Consider the following 14,390-nt stretch of genomic DNA (forward strand, 5'->3'; position numbering starts at 1 on the left):
GCGTCGGATGTCTTGAAGTTGGACCCGCTCTGCGTCGGATGGATGAAGATAGAAGATGCCGTCGAGATGAAGACTTCTGCCCGTCTGGAGGACCACTTTGCCCAACTTGGATGAAGACTTCTCCCGTCTGCGTTGAGGACTTCAGCCCGGCTTGGATGAAGACTTCTGCCGCTTCCTTGAGGATGGATGTCCGGTCTTCAGAACTGTAAGTCGATCTTCAGGGGGTTAGTGTTAGTTTAATTTAAATTATTTAATTCTTGTTAATGTAGTTAATTTATTTAATTATAGTGTAGTGTTAGGTGTTAGTGTAACTTAGGTTAGGTTTTATTTTACAGGTACTTTTGTATTTATTTTAGCTAGGTAGTTATTAAATAGTTAATTTTTTTATTTTGATAGGGCTTTTAGATTAGGTGTAATTAGTTTAAATATCTTGTAATTTGTTTATTATTTTCTGTAATTTAGTGTTTGTTTGTTTTTGTACTTTAGCTAATTTAATTTATTAAATTGTTTTTAATTTAGTTAATTTATTTAATTGTAGGGTTAGGTGTTATTGTAACTTAGGTTAGGTTTTATTTTACATGTACTTTTGTATTTATTTTAGCTAGGTAGTTATTAAATAGTTAATAACTATTTAAAAACTATTGTACCTAGTTAAAATAAATAGAAAACTTGCCTGTAAAATAAAAAATAAACCCTAAGATAGCTACAATGTAACTATTATTTATATTGTAGCTAGCTTAGGGTTTATTTTATAGGTAAGTATTTATTTTTAAATAGGAATTATTTAGGTAATAATATTAATTTTTATTAAGATTTATTGTAATTATATTTAAGTTAGGGGGTGTTAGGGTTAGACTTAGGTTTAGGGGTTAATACGTTTAGTATAGTGGCAGCGACATTGGGGTCAGCATATTAGGGGTTAATAAATGTAGGTAGGTGGCGGCGATGTTAGGGACGGCAGATTAGGGGTTAATAATATTTAACTAATGTTTGCGAGGCGGGAGTGCAGAGGTTTTGGGGTTAATACATTTAGTATAGTGGCTGCGACTTTGGGGGTGGCAGATTAGGGGTTAATAAATGTAGGTAGGTGGCGGCGATGTTAGGGACTGCAGATTAGGGGTTAATAATATTTAACTAATTTTTGCGAGGCGGGAGTGCGGCGGTTTAGGGGTTAATATGTTTATTATAGTGGCTGCGACATTGGGGGTGGCAGATTAGGGGTTAATAAGTGTAGTTAGGTTGCAGCGACTTTGGGGAAGGGAGATTAGGGTTAATAAATATAATGTAGGTGTCGGCGATGTTGAGGGCAGCAGATTAACGGTTCATAAGTATAATGTAGGTGGCGGTGGTGTCCGGAGAGGCGGATTAGGGGCTAATAAGAATAATGTAGGTGTCGGCGCTGTCAGGGGCAGCAGATTAGGGGTTAATAAGTGTAAGATTAGATTAGGGGTGTTTAGACTCAGGGTTCATGTTAGGGTTAGGGTACACAAAATGTATTTCCCCATAGGAATCAATGGGGCTGCGTTAATGAGTTTTACGCTGCTTTTTTGCAGGTGTTAGATATTTTCTCAGCCGGCTCTCCCCATTGATTCCTATGGGGAAATCGTACACAAGCACGTATGACCAGCTCACCGCTGACTTAAGCATCGCTGGTATTGGAGTGCGGTAAGGAGCTCAATTTTGCTCAACGCTTACTTCATGCCTAATAACGCCGGGTTAGTAAAAACCCGTAATACCAGCACTGCAGGTAAGTGAGCGGTGAGACAAAACTTATAACAAAAAACTTGTAATGTGGCCGTTTCTTTCTTTCTTTCTTTCTTTCTTTCTTTCTTTCTATCTATCTATATTTATCTGTCTGCCTGTTCGTTCTATCTATCTATCTATCCATCTATTTATTTATCTATCTATTTATTTATATACGATCCATCTCTCTATTATCTATCAATGATCTGTGTCTATCTATCTATCTATTAATTATCTATCTATATCTATCTATCTTTGTTTTTTTCTTTCTTTATCCATTTGTCAGCCTGATCTATCTATCTATCTATCTATCTATCTATCTATCTATCTATATCTATCTATATCTATCTATCTATCTATATCTATCTATATCTATCTATCATCTATCTATCATTTTAAAACACATTATTATCTAGTTAGTTAATTAAACATTCTATAAATGAGATGTAATCTAAAGCCCAAAACCCAGTTTATCCCTTCTACCAAACATTTGTACTGTGATGAAAACACAAATACATTTTTTTATTTTTTTTAAATGTATTTTTGTATTATTATCCCACGGCAGAGGAAGTGCTACATACTTGCCAAACCACTGCTGCTCCTATTTGATGATGCTAATTATAGCATAAAACGCTACATCTCAACCAGGAGTTGCAGAAAGCATTTGATGGGTAAGTGCTGCTTTTGCTGTCCCAGGGAGTCAGCTCTGCATAAAATTATAAGTCAGAAATGTAAATTCTGGGAGCAAACAGAATCTCTAATCATTAATTTAGGGGGTTGGTAGTGGGAGGTGAGATGAAAGTAAGAAGCCTGCTGACTTCCCTGCACATACTTGCACACTTGTGTTAAACTCCTTTCTCCTTTCATACAGGGACAGTAATGCATTACTGATATGCTCAGGAAATAGTGCATACAATTTTTGCAGTTAACCCTTTAACTGCTGAGGCATTCTCACACCTGTATTGAGCTGATTTGGAGTTTTTAGATGCTGGTCACATTCAGGCTTCCCATTTATCAAGCAGTTCTGGGGGCCCATCGCTAAAGGTTTGCATAAGTGAGCCTGCAGCTCATCAGACTGCAGTTTCCTAACCAGTATGCCAGCTATTAGCTGTCGTATTGAATCACCCCAGGTACATTCGCCCGGGGGTGATTGACAACCCCCTAGTCTCCGTGCTCTTGTGCTAGCGTGAGCACGGGGCGGCATTACACAAGCAAACGCTTGTGCAATGTTCAATACGGCTATTGTGTTGCTGCAGTATGCTGCCTGAATTCTGCGATCCCGGGCAGACAGGTCCGCGTGAGCTAACACTGTCTGTCCGGCAGTTGATAAATGCCAACCTTAATACCTATTGTACGACATTTTTCAATGAGAAACCCACACATATTATAAATTGTTTTTTTTCCAGAAGATTAAATATATACCATCATTTTATGTATGTACCATGATGTGAGAAACTCACAGCAAAAAGTCTGAGAAAATTGCATTTTTTATTTAAAATGATAATAAACAAGTTTATATACAAAAGTTTAGAAGGGGTTATAAATAAGAGCATTTTGGTATAATTATATAATTTTGATCTGTTTATAGGGGCTCCTGTGATAAATGAACATTTATTTACACCAGGTGGAAGAAGGGCTTTTGGGCTTTTAATCCCTCATTAAAAAAGTGTGTTTAGTTTTTTTGTTTTTTTATACCCCATTTGAAAGAGCTTAACATTTGAAGCAGTAGACTATTGGCTTTAAAATGGTGGGTCTGTGATGTTGCGAATAGTTCGCCAGCGAATAGTTCCCGGCGAACATAGCATGTTTACGTTCGCCGCGGCGGGCGAACATATGCAATGTTCGATCCGCCCCCTATTCGTCATCATTGAGTAATACTTTGACCCTGTACCTCACAGTCAGCAGGCACATTCCAGCCAATCAGCAGCAGATCCTCCCTCCCAGACCCTCCTACCTCCTGGACAGCATCCATTTTAGATTAATTCGAAAGCTGCATTCTTAGGGAGAGGAGGGACAGTGTAGCTGCTGCTGATTTAATAGGGAAATCGATAGTTAGGCTAGTGAATTCAGTGTCCACTACAGTCCTGAAGGACTCATCTGATCTATGCTGTAAGGACAGCACCCCAAAAAGCCCTTTTTAGGGCTGCTTTTTTTTTTTTTCCTGTGTAATCTAATTGCAGTTGCCTGCCTGCCAGCGTGTGTCAGGCTCCCAGAGTATACTGTGCCCACTTGCCCAGTGCCACCACTCATATCTGGTGTAACAGTAGTGTACATTTAAAAAAAACAACACTTTTTTGACTGTGTTAAATAATAGCAGTCAGTTTCTTTCACACGTATGCGTTTCAGTGCCTGCCTGCCAGGGCACAGTGTCACCCCAGTGCAACTCATATCTGGTGCAACAGTAGTGTAGATTTAAAAAAACAACACTTTTTTGACTGTGTTAAATAATAGCAGTCAGTTTCCTTCACACGTGTGCGTTTCAGTGCCTGCCTGCCAGGGCACAGTGTCACGCCAGTGCAACTCATATCTGGTGTAACAGTAGTGTAGATTTAAAAAAAACAACACTTTTTTGACTGTGTTAAATAATAGCAGTCAGTTTCCTTCACACGTGTGCGTTTAAGTGCCTGCCTGCCAGGGCACAGTGTCACCCCAGTGCAACTCATATGTGGTGTAACAGTAGTGTAGATTTTAAAAAAAAAACACTTTTTTGACTGTGTTAAATAATAGCAGTCAGTTTCCTTCACACGTGTGCGTTTAAGTGCCTGCCTGCCAGGGCACAGTGTCACCCCAGTGCAACTCATATCTGGTGTAACAGTAGTGTAGATTTAAAAAAAACAACACTTTTTTGACTGTGTTAAATAATAGCAGTCAGTTTCCTTCACACGTGTGCGTTTCAGTGCCTGCCTGCCTGCCAGGGCACAGTGTCACCCCAGTGCCACCACTCATATCTGGTGTAACAGTAGTGTAGATTTAAAAAAAAAAACACTTTTTTGACTGTGTTAAATAATAGCAGTCAGTTTCCTTCACATGTGTGCTTTTCAGTGCCTGCCTGCCAGGGCACAGTGTCACCCCAGTGCCACGACTCATATCTGGTGTAACAGTAGTGTAGATTTAAAAAATAAACCACTTTTTTGACTGTGTTAAATAATAGCAGTCAGTTTCCTTCACACGTGTGCGTTTCAGTGCCTGCCTGCCAGGGCACAGTGTCACCCCAGTGCCACCACCGGGGAGTTTGGTCTGTCACTGTGAAGCGGGCGTAACCCTTACACTACCTGATCGATACAACATCATACCTGATGTTTTAAAGCACGTTATTCCAAACAATTTAGGAATGTTAGGTGATTTATGCCCTTTATGGATTAAAACCAGACTCTGCATCAACTATGTAATTTTCCATGGGAGTTTTGCCATGGATCCCCCTCCAGCATGCCACAGTCCAGGTGTTAGTCCCCTTGAAACAACTTTTCCATCACTATTGTGGCCAGAAAGAGTCCCTGTGGGTTTTAAAGTTCGCCTGCCTATTGAAGTTTATGGCGGTTTCGACCGGTTCGCCCGTTCGCGAACAGTTGCGGAAGTTTGCGTTCGACGTTCGCAAACCAAAATTTTTAGGTTCGTGACATCACTATTTCTTATAGGGATATTAAATAGTCTGTTTCATTGTTGTAATAAAAAATGCACTAAGTAGTAGCTTATACTTAAAGGGTCAGTCGACTAAAAATGTTTTATTGTTTAAAAAGATAGATAATCCCTTTATTACACATTCCCCAGTTTTGCACAGAAAACATTGTTATATTAATATACTTTTTACCTCTGTAATTACCTTGTATCTAATCCTCTTCTGACAGCCCCCTAATCACATGACTTTTTATGTATTTATTATCTATTGACTTGCATTTTAGCCAATTAGTGCAATGTCATCCACAACCCATGGGCGTGAGCACATTGTTATCTAAATGGCTCACAGGAACTAGCACTCCCCTGTTGTGAAAAGCTAATAAAAAACATGTGATAAGAGGCTGTCTTTAGTGGCTTAGAAACAGGCAGACATTTAGAGGTTTAAAGGTTATAAAGTATATTAATAAAACAATGTTGGTTGTGCAAAGCTGGGGAATTGGTAGTAAAGGTGTTATCTATCTTTTTAAACAATAACAATTTTTGTGTTGACTGTCCCTTTAATAGAAATCATTGCAATATGTATTATTCATCATTTTAAATAGATGTTACCTTCTATTTCTTTTTTACACGACATTTGTGTAGTGTCCATTACTTCCTGTCACAGCCCTACAAACTTCTGGAGTGACATGAACTGGTTTACTATAAAGTGAATATGACATGGAGTCAGGTTTGCCAATGCTCAGATCAGTCAAAATCTATCCTACATTGCCAAGATGTCAGCTCTCTTATCACACTAAGTGCTCATTTTTGTAAGAAATCTAGTAAGTTGTTTTCTTTTTTAGTGCAATCTATATCTTTTTATATTTACTTGTATTTAATATATTTGTTTTAACCAAAGGAGCATTGTTTACTATCCCTTTAAGGTAGCTGAGATTAAGGGGTTTGAATACTTACCCCCAATCTGACTCCCTTGAAAGGACAGATACCAATTTGATATTTTTATTTAAAGGGATACTGAACCCACATTTTTTCTTATGCAATTTTAAGCAACTTTCTAATTTATATCTATTATCAATTTTTCTTCATTCTCTTGGTATCTTTATTTGAAAAAGCAGGAATGTATGCTTATGAGCTGGCCCATCTTTGCTTCAGCACCTGGGTAGCACTTGCTGATTGGTGGCTAAATGCAGCCCTCAATCAGCAAGCGCTACCCAGAGTTCTGAACCAAAAAAAAGGGACGGCTCGTAGAAAATATTACCATACAAATATTTATCTCTGTTTTAGATATATTATTTTGACCCTTTTTATATGCTCAACCAAATTTAATAACCATAAAATTATTTTAGTTCAATACAATCCCTTTTTTTAAATTATTAGCTTATCAAGTCACATACACTTTCAGATTACATAGGTCACGGGTAAAGTCAGAAATCTGGGTAATCCTTGGATTACCTGGGTAAACCTAACATTACCTAAGCGGATGTGGGTAAAGCCTGATGTAATGTAATTCCCCATATCTATACTATTTTTTTTGCCTCTGCCTGGGGTGTTCCAGGAAGGAGCCCCGCAGATCCTCTGGCATCCACCCCAAGTGAACTTTGGGGGATAATATTTACAAGGGGGGCTTCACCCCTCTTGAACCCCCCCCCCCCCCCCGCTCAGGCAGAGGCAAAAAAGTTAATGAAGAGGGAGGAATTACAGTGCATCATATACTGTATATGTTTGATACGGTGGAAAAAGGTACACTCTGAGAAGATTTATAATGTTACATTGGGCTTTACCCACAGCTGCTTGGGTAATGTTAGGTTTACCCGGGTAATGCAAGGATTACCCAATTTCTTACTTTACCTGCTACACATATACTGGTGTGGATTTACTATAATGATTCATCTGTATTGTGTACAGGTGTTAGTACTTTGGGCCTGATACTATAACCATCTCCGATCAAATGAGAATATATAAAATGATCCTCCAGCACTGTGAGATCCACAGGCTAGACATGTGCATTAGTGAACTTTGGGAATAAGCGAATGCTAAAGATGGTGGCCGCAGGCAACATTCGGCAAATTCTGGAGCCAGATTTATTCTTGTGAAAGTGCAATACACTAGGATCTGTCAAATCCAGATCTTAGTGTGTTGCCCTTTGTGCATTGTTGCTCCTGAGTCTTCCTACTTATACTTTCAGACAAATGATACCTAGAGAATGAGGCAAAATAGATAATAGAAGTAAATTGGAAATTTATGTAAAATGACATGCTCTGTTAGAATCATGAAACTTTAATTTTGATTTTTCCTGTTCTTTAACAAATATTAAATGCAGCTATCAGTTTGCTTTAAAGTTGTTTTTCTCTTTTTTTTTTTTTTTTTTTTTTTTTTTTTTTATTATTATTTATTGTTCTTTTGGTCTTTTACCAGAGCTGGTCTGATAAGAAAATAATAAATAAACATCAGATTTTGTTTAAAATTATGTTTTTATATTATAGAGAAATCTTTGATACACTCTTGGTATATCTGAAAGCCCTGTTAAAATGAACTGAGCTAAGGAAATGAGTTCAGCACCAGAGCTGTGGACAGCATATATCGACTACCATACAGCAGTAATTTTCAGCCAGGTTGTTGAGACACATGAACTTGTTATAGCACATTCATGTTGCTGTCAAAGAGAATTAGGGCTGAAGATGATGTGTTGTGGGAATATGTAAGAACTGGGTAAAACTGTATGAGAAGAATATCATTTTCTAGATATTCATATATCTATTTTTATTATGCTCCATTGTATTTTTAGATTTTATTTTTTAAAATATTTTATTAGGTTTTTGAATTAAATGTACAGAGACAATACAATTATAATTTACCACATTAAATATAAGTTTGAAATATATTAGAGTCCACTCTTGGGCCCTAAATTTTATAGTAACAAACTAGAAGAAATTGAAGATGAGTCACCAAAGAAGGTTACGCATGGACCTTTAATTACTCTAGGAAAGATCAAACAAAGGGATAGATAACAATTGGAGCACACAAATAATAGCGTTGTTGAGCGCTAACATCACACAAGTTAAATCAGTAGAGCTTATATTTTTTGCACCCAGCTGGAAGTTCTCCCCAATATAAAAATCTGGAAAAAGACGATAGTATATGAGTCACATTTTGTTTTAATACTATGTAGTGCATTATAAGATACTTGGAAGGGTGCTTTGCTTTTCAAAAATAAGTAAGGGATGTCTCAAAGCACAAACTTCGGGGGAACATTGCTGTATGTAATCCAAAGTAGGAATGGGCATCTGATTACTATGTTCTTAACTGACCATAGAAATTGTAATGTTATGAAGTCTTTTAGGCAGGGGTCAAGTCCAGCGGGAACACATGGGAATGGAGTTCCTGCACTATTTTGCAGGAACGCTTCGGTAAACACTGCCGCTGTTAGTTGGAGGTGTGTGTATAAAACAATATTAATTGAGAGGGGGTGGAAGTCTTGGTGAGTTCTCACACTTTTTTTTGTAGGACTTGACCCCTTCTTTAAGGTCAATAATAGTCTCATAGACTATCCCACATAAAAGTGAGAACATATATAGCACTGCCAAACATAAAATTATATTATAAACATATTTCTTATTTTCTTTTAAGAAAACTTGAAAAATTAGACATATATTTATTGGGACTTTCATTTTCTGTTTATCCAATAAACAACTTCATAATCCAGTTTAGCTTGGCTTTGTAAGCCTATTAATGATGCAAGTAAATTCTAGACATCCAAAATACTTTCACATTTATCATTTAGAGAACATGTCATTAGACTTTGTTAAAAATGCAGAGTGTTTTTGGGGAGAAGCAAGATGAAACAAACAAAGTTTTCAAAAGTCATTGTATTAAACACAAAAAAAGAGAGAAATATCAAAACATGAAAAATATATAAGAAATCAAGGACTTTAAAAGGCAAGTTTTGGAGGGATTAAGCTGTGTTTGGGCAACAAAAAGGTAGGACATAGGTAGTCTAAGTAATACTTTGGGTGGTCTAAAGCCAGACATTTGTGGTCAGGGGTAGGGCTTGGAAGACCAGGTGAAACAAGCAGTTTTCATGATAACTAAAGGAACACTAAAATCAAAATTAAACTTTCATGGTTATAGGATGTCATTTTAAACAACTTTCCTTTTCATGTCCATTACAAGTTTGTTCTCAATAATTTTATATGCACACTTTCTGAGAGACCAGCTTCCTGAGCATGTGTAATAGTTCTTAGTGGATACTTATATGAGTCTCTAATTGGCTGATGGCTGTCACATGATACAGCTGACAGCCAAATAGATGCAATCTTTGACATTTTTCAGAAAAAAATTACTGCTAATTTAAAATTTAGTGTAATTTCCATTGCATTGTTTTTCTTAATGTGCATCTGTGGATTATATAATTGTACTGTATTTAAATTGACATTAAACACTAAAATCTAGATTACAAATTAAATTTAAATTAACACTTCCGCTCAAGCATTAATTGCGCTAGAAGAAAGACTTTTGCGCTCTTTGGATTGCGCTAGTATTATGAGTTGAAAATAAACAGTTTTTGCTCACACAGTAACCGTACTAGTGTAAAAAGCCAAAGTTAGAATATTGATATTGCATTCACGTATACCGACCTATAAAAGTTAATATAGAAAAAAAGTGGAAAAAAACCCTAACACCCCAAACTTGCGCAAGCCAGATCGCTTATTCTCATTTGCGCTAACCCAACATGAGAATATGAATATTTCACATTCCAATGTTCTGCTCATAGCAGAATATTTTCTATTTATTTATAAATACATATTTCTATATATATCTGATAGTATTTTGGTACAATATATATCTATACCTATATATATATACTGTGCATATATATATATATATATATATATATTTATCTATCTATCTATCTAGATAGATAGATAGATAGATAGATAGATAGATAGATAAATATATATATATATATATATATATATATGCACAGTATATATACAGGGAGTGCAGAATTATTAGGCAAGTTGTATTTTTGAGGATTAATTTTATTATTGAACAACAACCATGTTCTCAATGAACCCAAAAAACTCATTAATATCAAAGCTGAATAGTTTTGGAAGTAGTTTTTAGTTTGTTTTTAGTTATAGCTATTTTAGGGGGATATCTGTGTGTGCAGGTGACTATTACTGTGCATAATTATTAGGCAACTTAACAAAAAACAAATATATACCCATTTCAATTATTTATTTTTACCAGTGAAACTAATATAACATCTCAACATTCACAAATATACATTTCTGACATTCAAAAACAAAACAAAAACAAATCAGTGACCAATATAGCCACCTTTCTTTGCAAGGACACTCAAAAGCCTGCCATCCATGGATTCTGTCAGTGTTTTGATCTGTTCACCATCAATATTGCGTGCAGCAGCAACCACAGCCTCCCAGACACTGTTCAGAGAGGTGTACTGTTTTCCCTCCTTGTAAATCTCACATTTGATGATGGACCACAGGTTCTAAATGGGGTTCAGATCAGGTGAACAAGGAGGCCATGTCATTAGATTTTCTTCTTTTATACCCTTTCTTGCCAGCCACGCTGTGGAGTACTTGGACGCGTGTGATGGAGCATTGTCCTGCATGAAAATCATGTTTTTCTTGAAGGATGCAGACTTCTTCCTGTACCACTGCTTGAAGAAGGTGTCTTCCAGAAACTGGCAGTAGGACTGGGAGTTGAGCTTGACTCCATCCTCAACCCGAAAAGGCCCCACAAGCTCATCTTTGATGATACCAGCCCAAACCAGTACTCCACCTCCACCTTGCTGGCATCTGAGTCGGACTGCAGCTCTCTGCCCTTTACCAATCCAGCCACGGGCCCATCCATCTGGCCCATCAAGACTCACTCTCATTTCATCAGTCCATAAAACCTTAGAAAAATCAGTCTTGAGATATTTCTTGGCCCAGTCTTGACGTTTCAGCTTGTGTGTCTTGTTCAGTGGTGGTCGTCTTTCAGCCTTTCTTACCTTGGCCATGTCTCTGAGTATTGCACACCTTGTGCTTTTGGGCACTCCAGTGATGTTGCAGCTCTGAAATATGGCCAAACTGGTGGCAAGTGGCATCTTGGCAGCTGCATGCTTGACTTTTCTCAGTTCATGGGCAGTTATTTTGCGCCTTGGTTTTTCCACACGCTTCTTGCGACCCTGTTGACTATTTTGAATGAAACGCTTGATTGTTCGATGATCACGCTTCAGAAGCTTTGCAATTTTAAGAGTGCTGCATCCCTCTGCAAGATATCTCACTATTTTTCACTTTTCTGAGCCTGTCAAGTCCTTCTTTTGACCCATTTTGCCAAAGGAAAGGAAGTTGCCTAATAATTATGCACACCTGATATAGGGTGTTGATGTCATTAGACCACACCCCTTCTCATTACAGAGATGCACATCACCTAATATGCTTAATTGGTAGTAGGCTTTCGAGCCTATACAGCTTGGAGTGAGACAACATGCATAAAGAGGATGATGTGGTCAAAATACTCATTTGCCTAATAATTCTGCACTCCCTGTATATATATGTATATATATATATATATACACATATACTGTGCATATATATATATATATATATATATATATATATTTATCTATCTATCAATCTATCTATCTATCTATCTATCTATCTATATATATATATATATATATATATATATATATATATGCACATGATTATATATATAGGTATAGATATATACACATATACAGATATATAAAAATATCTATTTAGAAATACATAGAATATATTCCGCTATATGCAGAAGATTCGAATGTGAAATATTTACAGTAAACACATATAAAACCTTTATTAAAAATGAATATTGCATAAATATGCTTTATATGTTTTCATCTACTTAATGACAAATGGCTTTAATGTACTTCTATATATGTCTACATATGTATACATTTGTATTTATGTGTTTATATGTGTATATCTGTCTGTAAATACATATGTACACACACACACACACACACACACACACACATATATATATATATATGTGCATATACATCTTTAAAGCTGTATATGTATGTATGTCTATGTTAAAGCCCTTTGTCTGCCTTTTTAAAAAAACAAAACAAACCTATGTTAGCAATGGGACAGCGGAATTCTGAAATATGTTGTATTATCATACAGACACACTAGTGACCTTAGGGTCAATTTGTGGTATTCCTCCTTTGAGACAATGTACATTGTAGGAAATACATTTACTTTTCCTGAAGTTTCCTGATTAACTAGTGAATTACTTAGTATCCTGATGGGTTAAAAATCTAGTATATTTTGTATTGTGGTTTTTTTTGATGGAATAAACACCCAAGGGTGCAACATGGTGGCACTGCACTTGCTGTGGTAGTATTGGCAATAAAGTGGTTAATAGTAATTATGTTCTGGTGGTTGTGAGATTATTTACAATAGGGGCACTATGGTAGTGGTGGGATACTACCATTGAGAGGATAAAGCAGAGGGGGTATATATATTGATAATATAGAAGAAAGTCACTCTCCGTTTTTGTAGTGAGTAAAAAGCTTTACTTTTGTGAACATTTTCGGGGTTACCCCCGTCCTATATGTATGTATATATATATATATATATATATATATATATATATATATATATATATATGTATATGTGTGTATGTGTGTGTATATATATATATATGTATATGTGTGTATGTGTGTGTATATATAAAAGTAACAAGAACTTGCACTCACTGGTCTTTCCTTCAAAAACACACATTTATTGTAACGTTTCGGAGATAGAGTATCCCCTTCCTCAGACAAAGTGTAATGGCAACACATGCAATTTATAGTGCAAACAAAGTGATAACCCCTCCCCCCAATTAAGACCAAAAACCGCCAAAATGCAGTCAAGGCAACCACCTAAACAAAGTGGCAGTATTGATTTTAGTGACAAATCAATATACAATGCTAAAAAATATTCATAGAGCTAATCAGTGATTATAAAAATAGGTGACAAAGCACTATATTACTAAAATAATTCAATAGTATATGGAATCTTCATTGTTAATAAACATTATATATATGCTTCATATTCTAAGCTTATTATTATAGAACAGTGTTAAAGGGCCTCAAATTAACAAATGTGTCAGTGCTTCAATGGTTAAAACCTGGTGCAAACATATCAATGCATCAACCCAGTTGCGGTTTATAAAATCACCAATGCGATTTATAATGTTGTAACCTATCATGCCATTGAGATGGCTTCCTACCTGACAATTAAAACAACTTACTGACCGTCAAGAGAACTCTATATCAGTGTGTAGGGTATACACACAGCCACGCATCATGGCAAAGACCACGCCGAATACCAGAAGTGAGGAGGAGGAGCGAGGAAGAGACTTCACGGCATCTCCGTTGCCTAGACAACCCGTATCAACACAGCGCATAAACAGCGCAATCAGGTGGTTACGGAGTCATAGCAACCAACCTCAGTTAGTAAAATAGACATATAACCCAGAAAAAGGAGCCCTACACACAAGTAGTACATAAAAATAGAGTACACGAATACGAACTCTGAATAAATCAAAACTGCTGTCATAATTATTGTGAAACCAGTGTCATCACTTATTCAAATAGTAATGCTGATAATGGGTATAATGTGTCCAGAATATAGCATGAATATTAAAGTGACCCTAAACATATGTAATATAATGTAATATAAGCATTGTAATAGCACAGTCATATAAGTTAAAGCCCATATTCTCTCTAATCATGAATGAAGACATATCTACTCATACTGTGGTAAGCTAAACATGAAAATTTATATAGTGAAAATAACCACAATACCGAATCACCTATAGACAAACAAGCAATAGAATCTACCTCATACTCCCAGTTTTAAGGAATCAGTTACTGATTGTACAAAAGGACTTGACTTAGTAAAAACAAATATTTAAAAAGTTGGATAACAACCGTCAAAGAGGATGATACTTATGATAGGCTACACCAGGTCTATACATAGAGCATG

This window comes from Bombina bombina, chromosome 7, assembly GCF_027579735.1.
Source record: "Bombina bombina isolate aBomBom1 chromosome 7, aBomBom1.pri, whole genome shotgun sequence".
NCBI classification, from domain to species: Eukaryota; Metazoa; Chordata; class Amphibia; order Anura; family Bombinatoridae; genus Bombina; species Bombina bombina.